The sequence below is a fragment of the Loxodonta africana genome, chromosome 8 (assembly GCF_030014295.1).
Source record: "Loxodonta africana isolate mLoxAfr1 chromosome 8, mLoxAfr1.hap2, whole genome shotgun sequence".
Lineage (NCBI taxonomy): Eukaryota > Metazoa > Chordata > Mammalia > Proboscidea > Elephantidae > Loxodonta > Loxodonta africana.
In genome coordinates this window covers 121022378-121035363 of record NC_087349.1, presented here as the reverse complement: position 1 = coordinate 121035363, position 12986 = coordinate 121022378, and the positions used below count along the sequence as shown (strand labels likewise).

At 41.7% G+C, this 12986-nt stretch overlaps 1 long non-coding RNA gene across 2 annotated transcripts in view; it reads right to left on the bottom strand.

Moving 5' to 3' along the window:
* LOC135232270 (uncharacterized) overlaps positions 1-12940 on the bottom strand; it is a 51942-nt gene extending 39002 nt beyond the window's left edge. For both annotated transcript variants that reach the window (XR_010322793.1, XR_010322792.1), the window contains exons 1-2: positions 6583-12940; positions 766-987 (exon numbers count right to left, since the gene is read on the bottom strand). This is a non-coding gene — a long non-coding RNA (uncharacterized LOC135232270). The remainder of the gene's footprint in view (positions 1-765; positions 988-6582) is intronic.
* Positions 12941-12986: the final 46 nt, after the last annotated feature.

The following is a 12986-nucleotide window of genomic DNA, read 5'->3' as shown; positions in this document are numbered from 1 at the left end:
AGAACTGAAACCATTCCCAAAGCCAACTCCTCAGACAAAGAATAGACTGACCTATAAAACATAAAATGATACTCATGAAGAATGTGCTTCTTTGTTCAAGTAGATACATGAGAGTAAACGGGCAGCTCCTGTACGGAGGTGAGATGAGAAGGGAGAAAGGGATAGGAGCTGGTTGGATGGACATGGGAAATTCCGGGGTGGAAAGGAGGAATGTGTGGTCGCATTGTGGGGATAGCAACTAGGGTCACATAACAATGTGTGTATAAATTTTTATATGAGAAACTAACCTAAGCTGTAAACTTTCACCTAAAGCACAATTAAAAAAAAAAGGAATAAGCATTGGTAAGGACATGGAGAAACTGGAACACTGGACATTGCTGGTGGGAATATTAAACAATACAGCTGCTGCAGCAGTTTGGCGATTCCTAAAATAATTAAACGTAGAATTACCATATGAACCAGCAATTCCATTCCTAGGTATATACCCAAGAGAATATAAAGCAGTGGTGCAGTGACTCAAACAGACATATGTATACCAGTGTTCACTGCAGCTTTATTCATAATAGCCAAAAAGTGGAAACAACCCAAGAAGTCCTCCAGAGATGAACAGACAAATAAAATGTGGTATATACATACAATGGAATATTACTGAACCATAAAGAGAAATGAAATTCTGATACACGCTATGACATGGACGAACCTTGAGAACATGTTTAGTGAAATAACGCAAACACATAAGAAAAAATAAAGTATGATTCCACTTACATGAAATATCTACAATAGGCAAATCCATCAAGACAAAAGATGAGCAGTTACCATGGGCTGAGGCTGGTGTGGGAGGAAACGGGGAGTTAAAAAAAAAAAAGGATGGAAAAAATATGTGATCTGGAGGCAGCTGCCATGCTTCCCAAGAAGGACTCACAACTTGGTCTTGTTTGCATGGTGGAGCAGGGCACACAATGTGATGGGCCACTTTGCTAAACCAACCTAGAAAAAAAAAATAGTACAGAATGTGAGAGAGAGGCATCTCTGAGTCTCCGAAATAATCCAGAGAGCATTAAACAAGAATTTCTGAGGAAGAAACTTACAGATGTCTGCCTCTTTCCATTACAGAAACAAACCTACTTTACCCAATTCTTTGCATTTCCTAACAGGATTTCTGTATTTTCCTAGTCGCAGGCCTTTTGAAGTCCATGACCTCTGTTACTTCTGGGAAGCTGGGGATCAAATCAGTCATATGGGGAGGCTCAGGAATAAAGAGGTACCAGAAACAACTTTTTCCCTTGCCTGAAGTCTCCTTTATTTGGAATATCTTCAACACTGAGACTAGATGACATTCCCCAGGTAAATCATGTATGCCCTGTACCTGCAAATGTATTGTTCCTTCTGCCCAGAAAACATTTAGCCCCCTTCTCTACCTACTTATCTTTGGAAAGGCAAATTCAAAAACAACCTTGTCTGTGAAACCTCCTATCTTTTCTCCTCTTCATACAGAATTGGTACCAAAGAAAGGAACAGTGAGTGCTCATCAGCATGCGATAAGCCTGGTTATGGGCTGAGCTCATTTAATTCCAGGACATACAGACACACTTTTTGGCCCAAACAGCCTGATTTCAGGTAAGGGCAGGGTCTCCCCGGGTTGAATGAAGTGTTAAAAAGTGCTTCCAGACTTCCTAGGCATCCAGGGACTCCAGGCTGGGAATTGGCCACCAAGTAAATAAAGGAAATTGGTAACCGGGAGCTGGTTAATCAAGGACATTCCCAGATAAAGAAGGGAAAGAGACAGAGACATGTGTGGTATCTTAGTTGCCGTCATAACAGGAATGCCAAAATTGGGTGTCTTTAAACCAAAAACCAAATCCGTTGCCATCAAGTCAATTTTGACTCATAATGACCTTATAGGCCAGAGTAGAACTGCCCCATAGGGTTTTCAAGGCTGTAGATTGCCACATCTTTCTCCCACAGAACAGCTGTTAAGTTTCAACCACTGACCTTTTGGTTAGCAGCCTAGCACATAACTACTGCACCACCAGGGTTCCTTAGGGTATCTTTAAAGGACAAAAATTTATCTTTTCACAGTTCAGAAGGCTAAAAAAACCTGAATTGAGGGCATGGTTCTAAGGGGAGATCCTTCCTTATCTGTAGGTCCATTAAGTCCCTTGGCATTCCTTGGTGTCTATTCCCCCGTGTCTCTTTGTCTAATCTGTTTGTTCTATAACTCAAAAGTGATTAGGTTTAGGAACAACCTGACTTTGGTATGGCTTCATTAACGTAAAAAAGAAAAATTGCTTTTGTAGTCTAGTAGAGACATCGAAAGCCACCCAACTTCAAGAGGAGGGAATGAGAATCAGCATCAGACCAAAGCTGATTCCTAGGAGGTGGAGGTCACACATACCTCCAACTCTCCAAGCTTTTTACCAATTCTGACACCAGCTGTCCTCCCCACTGCATTTTCTGCTTCCCTGCTGGGTGAGATAATTTGTTGCAAGGGCCACACAGAACTTGCTGACCATACTCATGATTATGTGGTGTATTAGGCTACAACTTGGAATCACAATCAACTCGGAGGTAACAGAAACAAACCAGGACACAGTTCATCAGTCAGGACAGTTTCCAACCAAGACAGCTCTCAGCTCTTTCTTGGCCATGCTAGCCGGCAGGCCCATGCTTGGGTCTCTGCCACCAGGCCTTACTTGATCTGGCCTCTGCCTTACTTGAATAAGTGTTAGAGCTCTTTAGCTCTGTCAGCACATGCCCGGAGGTATCCCACTCTGCCAGCAAGCTGCCCAAAGGCGCTCGGCTGTCTCTCACTCTGTGGTCCAGCAAGCCCACCACAGCTGCCTTGCTCTGTGGACTGGGAAGCCCACTGTAGCTGTTTCATGCCTGTCTCCTGATTCCCACCATCTCACGCTGCCATTCGTGCCACTGCTGTGCCATTTGCTGCCGTCTTCAGCATTACAGCTCTCTCTCTCCTGGGTCTAGTTTTCCAGCACAGGGACCCCAGGCCCAATGGATGCAGTTAGCTCCAGATTCTTCTTAACGATAATGAAGTCCCCCCAACCTCTGTAGGATTGGCTCTTTTATAAGCCTACTCCTCCTACCAAGACAAACTGACTAATCTCCTCAGTAGGCCACAGTCACCTAATTTGCTTAGTAATCAACCAATACCTGCAAGGGTTTTATGCACCTTATTTGCATAGTAAACTGTCCAATCTCTTTGCAAGATTGTGGCCTGGCAAATCATCTTGGCAGAGCTACAAAACCCAAAGCTAAAAAGGCTCTATGTAAAGAGAAACCCATTGTACTGAGGCTGCCATCGAGGTGACTTCAACTCATGGTAATCTTATGTACAACAGAATGAAATGTTGCCTAGTCTTGTGTCACCCTCACTATCACTGGGATGTTTGAGTCCATCACCGTGGCTATTATGCCAATCCAACTCACCAAGGGTCTCGTTCATCCTTGTTGGCCCTTCATCAAACATTACGTCTTCCTCTAGCAATTGATCCCTGCTGATGATGTGTCCAAAGCAAGCAAGTCTGACAATGTCCTATACTGATTCATGAATTTTTCATTGGCTAATTTTCAGAAGTAGATAACTACTTCTACTAGGCTTTTCTTCCTAGTCATAGTCTGGAAGCTCCGCTGAAAACTGTCCACACTGGGTAACCCTGCTGGTACGTGAAATACCAGTTGCATAGCTTTCAGCATGATGGTAACACATAGTCATCACACTATGACAAACTGACAGACAAGTGGTGAAACATAACAAAAGAAATAACCTATCTCCAAGCCAGGTCACAAATACAGGTTCGAGAGGTAAGATTTAACATATTTGGCGGGGGGGGGGGCACAATTAAATCCATAACATGAGGCCAAAGAAAATAAGGCAGAAGAATTTCAAGGCTGTTTGAGGACTGAACTCCCCAAGGTCAGGCCTGAGCAAAAAAAGGGCAGCAAAGATGCTGCTGAAGGTTTAAAAAAAAAAAAAGCTGGAACTGGAAGAGCTGAGAGGCCACCATTGAAGAATGTGTTCATTTTGTCATGTAAACCCAGTTGTTGTTGTTATTACGTGCTGTCGAGTCAGTTACAACTCATAGCAACCCTATGTACAACAGTAAGAAACATTCCCTGGTCCTGTGCCACCCTCACAATCACTGTTATGCTTGAGCCCACTGTTGCAGCCACTGTGTCAATCCACCTCATTTACGGTCTTTCTTTTTTTTGCTGACCCTCTGCTTTACCAAGCATGATGACCTTTTCCAGGGACTGAGATCTCCTAATAAGATGTCCAAAGTATGTGAGACGTAGTCTCACCATCCTTACTTATAAGGAGCATTCTGGTTGTGCTTCTTCCAAGACAGATTTGTTAGTTCTTTTGGCAGTCCACGGTTTATTCAATGTTCTTCGCCAACACCACAATTCAAAGACATCAATTCTTCTTTGGTCTTCCTCATTCGTTGTCCAGCTTTCACATCCATATGAGGCAACTGAAAACACCATAGCTTCGGTGAAGTGCACTTTAGTCTTCAAGGTGACATCTTTACTTTTCAACACTTTAAAAAGGTCTTTTGCAGCAAATTTGCCCAGTGCAATGTGTCTTTTGATTTCTTGACTGTTCCTTCCATGGGTGTTGATTGTGGATCCAAGTAAAATTAAATTCTTGACAGCTTCAACCTTTTCCCTGTTTATCATGATGTTTATTGGTCCAGTTGTGAGGATTTTTGTTTTATGTCACAGTGTAATTCATACGGAAAGCTGTGGCCTTTGATCTTCATCAGTAAGTGCTTTGAGTCCTCATCACTTTGAGGAAGCAAGGTTGTATCATCAGCATAATGCAGGTTGTTAATGAGCCTTCCTCCAATCTTGATACCCCATTCTTCATATAGTCCAGCTTCTCAGATTATTTGCACAGTATATAGATTGAACAAGTATGGCGAAAGGAAACAACCCCGATGCACACCTTTCCTGACTTTAAACCACACAGTATCCCCTTGTTCTGTTCGAACAATCGCCTCTTGGTCTATGTACAAGTTCCTTGTGAGCACAATTAAGTCTTCCAGAATTCCCATTCTTCACAACGTTATCCATGATTTGTTATGATCCCCACACTTGAATGCCTTTGTGTAGTCAAAAAACACAGGTAAACATTCTTCTGGTATTCTTTGCTTTCAGCCAGGATCCATCTGACATCAGCAATGATATCCCTGGTTCCACACCCTCTTCTGAATCCAGCTTGAATTTCTGGCAGTTCCCTGTTGATATACTGCTGCAGTTACTTTTGAATGATCTTCAGTAAAATTTGAATTGCAGGCAGGGCCAAGATGGCAGAAGAGCCAGATGCTTCCTATGATTCCCTCTCACAACAAAGACCCAAGAAAACCAGTGAAATGATTATATTTATGACAAGGTATGTGCCCTGAACATCAAAGGCAAAGTTAGAAAACGGACTAAGCAGCAGGTAGAGGGAGAGACAGTGCAGACGCGGAGAGGAATTACCGGACCTGAATCGCCGGGATCCCTGAGGCACCATTCCCAGAAACAGCCATGGCAGGCTGGTAGTAGCATTTGGCCGCAGTTTTCTCAGGGAGAAGCAGCCAGCCGCACAGCCTACTCACACCTCCAGAACCAGGGGAGAAAACCGTGCCCCATGCCCCCAAGCCAGCATAAGTGACAACTGATTTCCCTGGCCGAGATAGGCCCTGTTGAGCACCTGCAGCCATCCTCCTGGCCTTGAAGAAGGAATAAATTCACAATTGGGGGAAAAGGTAATTTGCCAGCTCCACTAACCTGGGGAGCTCACGACAGAAGAAGCTCCTGTCCAGGCATAAACGGTCCATGGACTTTGAATACCTTTCCCCACTGCGTGGACCGGTGTGGGCCTATTTCAGGAGAACGGGCCCTTGTTGGCAGACTACAACTGTTTCAGCTGTGTGGTAGAGAGGTGGGTGTTTGATGTTTGCCTATTAAACAGGGTCCTCACCTACCCACATCAGGGGCCTAAGGACTGGCGGCTCCACTTAGATCAATCAGGCACCAATGACAGGGGTCCAAGGATAACTGGTACCTCCCAGTCCTTACAACAAAAAACACTGGGTGCCCATGGTCTGTCTACAGAACCCACCCACCTGTACGATCTAGGGAACAGGGACACGCTTTCCTCAGAGACACGTAGGGGACGATTCTCAGCCCCCTGCCTTGTTCAGAGTGTGACCCCCCTGCTACAACCAGAAACTGGTACCTACACCAATCACCCCTGCCCCTCTAAGGCTGTAGGACAGAGCCTGTACCACACGCTTGATGATCAGCTACCTGGACATCTGAGCTGAATTCATACAAGAAAAGTGAATGGACTCCTAGACTGATATACCTGATAACAGCTCTAGCCATCCGGGGACAGGACGTCAGAGCCCCAAGGGCAGAAACAATCAAGATAGCTCACTCGAGCAACCCATGTGGGCATATCAAATAAAACAAAGAAAGAAGCTATTACACAATAAGCAAACATAAAATGAACTAACTCAATAACTAATAGATGGCTCGGAGACAACAGTCAATATCAAGTCACATAAAGAAACAGACCATGATTGCCTCCACAAGCTCTCAAAACGAAGAATCAATGAATCTTCTCAATGAAGATGCCTTCCTGAGATCACTACAAAAAAATACCAAAGGGAGTTCATTGGTTAGAACATCAACAATATCAGGTATCAACCCAACACTAGAACACTAGATAGAGCAATCAGTTGTCAACGCAAATAGGGAAATCGCAAAAATAAATCAAGATAAAAAAATGCCCAGAACAGGGAAAGAGCGATGTTATTATATAAGACAACATTAAAACCATAAAGAGAAATTAAGAAATGTAGTCACAGATTTTTCATACACAGAGGAAGACAAGGCTATAAAAAGAAAAAAAAGTTAGTTTTAAATTTAGAAAAACAGAGGTAGATATTAAAGTAACCACAACGGAGACAAACTATCCTACTCATCAAAATAAAATACAAGAAAAAAAACAGAGACTCAGCAGAAACAAAATCAACAGCAACAAATACGGGGAAAAGAGGATATGTAAAGATGAACCACAAAGCACAAAAAATTAAGTGGGAAAAAGAAACTATCAACAACACATAAAAAAAAAATCAAAATGACAGCACTAAATTCATACCTATCCATAATTACGCTGAATGTAAATGGACTAAATGCACCAATAAAGAGACAGAGAGTGGCAGAATGAATTAAAAAAACACGGTCTGTCTCTATGCTGCCTACAAGAGAAACACCTTAGATTTAGAGACACAAACAAAAACTCAAAGTATGAAAAAAAATATATCAAGCAAACAACAACCAAAAAGTAGCAGGAGTGGCATTATTAATTTTAGACAAAATAGACTTTAAAGTTAAATCCACCACAAAAGATAAGGAAGGACACTATTTAATGATTAAAGCGACAATATACCATGAGGATATAACCATATTAAATATTTATGCACCCAATGACAGGGCTGCAAGATACATAAAACAAACTCTATCAACATTAAAAAGTGAGATAGACAGCTCCACAGTTATAGTAGGAGACTTCAACACACCACTTTCGGTGAAGGACAGGACATCCAAAAGAAGCTCAAGAAAGACACGGAAGGTCTAAATGCCACAATGAACCAACTTGACCTTACAGACATATATGGAACACTACACCCAACAGCAGTCAAGTACATTTCCTTTTCTAGTGCGCGTGGAACATTCTCTAGAATAGATCACATTTTAGGTCATAAAGCAAGGCTTAGCAGAATCCAAAACATCAAAATATTACAAAGCACCTTCTCTGATCATAAGGCCATAGAAGTGGAAATCAATAACAGAAAAAGCAGGGAAAAGAAATCAAACACTTGGAAACTCAACAATACCCTGCTCAAAAAAGACTGGATTATAGAAGACGTTAAGGATGGAATAAAGAAATTCAGAGAATCCAATGAGAATGAAAACACTTCTTATCAGAACCTTTGGGACACAGCAAAAGCGGTGCTCAGAGGTCAATTTATATCAATAAATGCACGCATCCAAAAAGAAGAAAGGGCCAAAATCAAAGAATTATCCCTACAACTTGAATAACAGAAAGAGAGTAACAAAAGAAACCCACAGGCACCAAAAGAAAACAAATAATAAAAATTAGAGCAGAACTATAATGAAATAGAAAACAGAAAAACAACTGAAAGAATTAACAAGACCAAAAGCTGTTTTTTTGAAAAAATCAACAAAATTGATAAACCACTGGCCAAACTGACAAAAGAAAAACAGGAGAGGAAGCAAATAACCCAAATAAGAAATGAGAAGGGCGATATTACAACAGACCCAACTAAAATTAAAAGAATCGTTATCAGATTACTATGAAAGACTGTACTCCAACAAATTTTAAAACCTAGAAGAAATGAATTCCTAGAAAAACACTACCTACCTAAACTAACACAGACAGAAGTAGAACAACTAAATAGACCCATAACAAAAGAAGGGACTGAAAGGTACTCAAAAAACTCCCCACAAGAAAAAGCCCTGGCCCAGAATGGCTTCACTGCAGAGTTCTACCAAACTTTCAGAGAAGAGTTGACACCATTACTACTAAGGGTATTTCAGAGCACAGTAAAGGACGGAATACTCCCAAACTCATTCTATGAAGCCAGCATAACCCTGATACCAAAACCAGGTAAAAAAAAAAGACACCACAAAAAAAAGAAAATTACAGACATATATCCCTCATGAACTTAGATGCAAAAATCCTCAACAAAATTCTAGCCAACAGAATTCAATAACGTATCAAAAAAGTAATTCACCATTACCAACTGGGATTCATACCAGGTATGCAGGGATGGTTCAACATTAGAAAAAGAATTAATGTTATCCATCATATAAATAAAACAAAAGACAAGAACCACATGATTGTACCAATTGATGCAGAAAAGGCATTTGACAAAGTTCAACACCCATTCATGACAAAAACTCTCAGCAAAATAGGAATAAAAGGAAAATTCCTCAACATAATAAAGGGCATTTATACAAAGCCAATAGCCAACAGCCAACATCATCTTAAATGTAGAGAGTCTGAAAGCATTTCCCTTGAGATCAGGAACCAGACAGGGATGCCTTTTATCACCACTGTTATTCAACATTGTGCTGAAGGTCCTAGCCAGAGCATTTAGGCTACATAGAGAAATAAAGTGTATCCAGATTGGTAAGGAAGAAGTAAAAGTATCTCTATTTGCAGATGACATGATCTTATACACAGAAAACCCTAAAGGATTCTAAAGAAAAAAACTGAAGCTAAAAGTAGAGTTCAGCAAAGTATCAGGATACAAGATAAAGATACAAAAATCAGTTGGATTCCTCTAAACCAACAAAAAGAACATCAAAGAGGAAACCACCAAATCAATAACATTTACTGTAGCCCCCAAGAAGATAAAGTACTTAGGAATAAATCTTACCAGAGATGTAAAAGACTTATACAAAGATAACTAAAAACACTACTACAAGAAACCAAAAGAGACCTGCATAAGTGGAAAAACATACCTTGCTCATGGATTGGAAGACTTAACATTGTAAAAATGTCTACTCTACCAAAAGCGGTCTATAGATACAATGCAATTCTGATCCAGATTCCAACGACATTTTTTAATGAGATGGAGAAACAAATCACCAACTTCATATGCAAGGGAAAGAGGCCCCAGATAAGTAAAACTAACCAAACCAAACCTACTGCCATCGAGTCGATTCCAACTCACAGCGACCCTATAGGACAGAGGAGAACTGCCCCATAGAGTTTCCAAGGAGTGTCTGGTGGATTTGAACTACCGACCTTTTTGTTAGCAGCCATAGCTCTTAACCACTATGCCACCTGGGTTTCCCCAGATAAGTAAAGCATTACTGAAAAAGAAGAACAAAGTGGGAGGCCTCACTCTACCTGATTTTAGAAGCTATTATACCGCCACAGTAGTCAAAACAGCCTGGTACTGGTACAACAGATACATAGACCAATGGAACAGAATTGAGAATCCAGACATAAATCCATCTACATATGAGTAGTTGATATTTGAAAAAGGCCCAAAGTCTGTTAAATGGGGAAAAGACAGCCTTTTTTAACAAATGGTGCTGGCATAACTGGATATCCATCTGCAAAAAAATGAAACAAGACCCATACCTCACAGCATGCACAAAAACCAACTCAAAATGGATCAAAGACCTAAATATGAAATCCAAAACAATAAAGATCATGGAAGAAAAAACAGGGACAACGTTAGGAGCCCTAATACACGGCATAAACAGTGTACAAATCATTACTAACAATGCAGAAGAGAAACTAGATAACTGGGAGCTCCTAAAGATAAAACACCTATGCTCATCCAAAGACTTCACCAAAAGAGTAAAAAGACTACCTACAGACTGGGAAAAAGTTTTTAGCTATGACATTTCCGATCAGCGCCTGATCTCTAAAATCTACATGATACGGCAAAAGCTCAACTACGAAAAGACAAATAACCCAATTAAAAAATGGGCAAAAGATGAAAAGGACTTCACTAAAGACATTCAGGTAGCTAACAGATATATGAGGAGATGCTCACGATCATTAGCCATTAGAGAAATGCAAATCAAAACTACAATGAGATTCCATCTCACTCCAACAAGGCTGGCATTAATCCAAAAAACTCAAAATGATCAATGTTGGAGAGGCTGTGGAGACACTGGAACACTTATAACTGCTGGTGGGAACGTAAAATGGTACAACCACTTTGGAAATCCATTTGGCGCTTCCTTGAAAAGCTAGAAATAGAATTACCATATGATCCAGCAATCCGACTCCTTGGAATATATCCTAGAGAAATAAGAGCGTTTACATGAACAGATATATGCACACCCATGTTCACTGAAGCACTGTTTACAATAGCAAAAAGATGGAAGCAACCAAGATGCCCATCAAGGGATGAGTGGTTAAATAAATTATGGTATATTCACACAATGGAATGCTACGCATCGATAAAGAACAGTGATGAACCTGTGAAACATTTCATAACATGGAGGAATCTGAGAGGCATTATGCTGAGTGAAATTAGTCAGTTGTAAAAGAACAAATATTGTATAAGACCACTATTATAAGAACTTGAAGAATAGTTTAAAAACAGAAGAAAATATTCTTTGATGGTTACGAGAAGTGGGAGGGAGGGAGGGAGAGGGGTATTCACTAATTAGATAGTAGATAAGGACTATTTTAGGTGGAGGGAAAGACAACACACAATACAAGAGAGGTCAGCACAACTGGACTAAACCAAAAGCAAAAAAGTTTTCTGAATAAACCAAATGCTTCGAAGGCCAGTGTAGTAGGGGCAGGGGTTTGGGGACCATGGATTCAGGGGACATCTAATTGGCATAATAAAATCTATTAAGAAAACATTCTGTATCCCACTTTGGAGAGTGCTGTCTGGGGTCTTAAATGCTAGCAAGCAACCATCTAAGACCCATGAATTCGTCTCAACCCACCTGGAGCAAAGGGGAATGAAGAACACCAAAGGCACAAGATAATTACAAGCCCAAGAGACAGAAAGAGCCACATAAATCAGAGACTACATCAGCCTGAGACCAGAAGAACTAGATGCTGCCTGGCTGCAACCGATGACCACCCAGACAGGGAAAAAAACAGAGAACCCCTGAGGGAGCAGGAGAGCAGTGGGATGCAGACCCCAAACTCTTGTAAAAAGGCCAGACTTAATGGTCTGACTGAGACTAGAAAGACCCCAGTGCTCATGGTCCCCAGACCTTCTGTTTGCCCAAGACAGGAACCATTCCCAAAGCCAACTCTTAAGACAGGGATTGGACTGGGCAATGGGACAGAAAATGATACCGGTGTAGAACAAGCTTCTTGGATCAAATAGACACCTGAGACTATGTTGGCATCTCCTGTCTGGAAAGGAGATGAGAGGACAGAGGGGGTCAGAAGCCGGCCAAATGGACACAAAGAGAGTGGAGGGAAGGAGTGTGCTGTCTCATTAGGGGGAAAGCAATTAGGAGTATACAGCAAGGTGTATATAAATTTTTGTATGAGACGGACTAGATTTTAAATTTTCACTTAAAGCACAATAAACATTAAAAAGAAAAATGGGGGGAAGGTGGAGAGAGAATCCTCAAAGCTGTGAAAGAGAGGCAAACAGTCACATACAAAGGAACACCGGTAAGTTTAAATAGCCAGTTTCTCCTCAGAAACACTGGAGGCCAGAAGGTAATGATATATTTGAAGTTCTGGAAAAAACAAACAAAAAAATCTGTCAACCAGCAATACTATACCCAGGGAAACTGTCCTTCAAGGATGAGAAAGAAATTAAAACATTCCCAAACAGAAGCTGCCAGCGTTCATACCCACCATACCCGCCCTTCAAAAAGATACTAATGGAAGTCCTTCAGATGGAAGGGAAAAGACACTAGAAAGAAATTCAAAGCTAAGCAAAAAAACAAAGACCCCTAAAAAAAGAAATACGCATGGATAAGAGTTAGTAAAACAAAAAAATTTACACATGCTTTATATATAGATCAAACTTCTGTTGAGGGCCCATACAGAAGCTCGAGTAATTCTGTTCAGGAGGCAGGCTGTCATGAACTGCGACAAGACTAGAAAATCGGTCTGCGACAGCAGTTTAATAAGGGGCTGGATGTGACCCCGAAGGGAGAACTAACGACGGGCTGAAGTGAGGGCGCCCAGCCAGGCCTACACGGCGAACTGGCGGGGCGGGTGGCGGGGAGACGGGACCCGAGCACGCCCTCCGCCGCGCTCCAGTACTGGCACCGAGGGCGAACAGAGAGCCCGTCCCTCCCTCAGTCCTCTAGCCCACAAGTATCCACCGGGCCGGGCTTCCTGGACGCGGAACTCGAGAAGCCATTTCCCCTCGTGATCCCGCCTCGCGACGCTTCCGGCCAGCAGGGGCGGGGCTTCCGACCGGCAGGAACGGGGC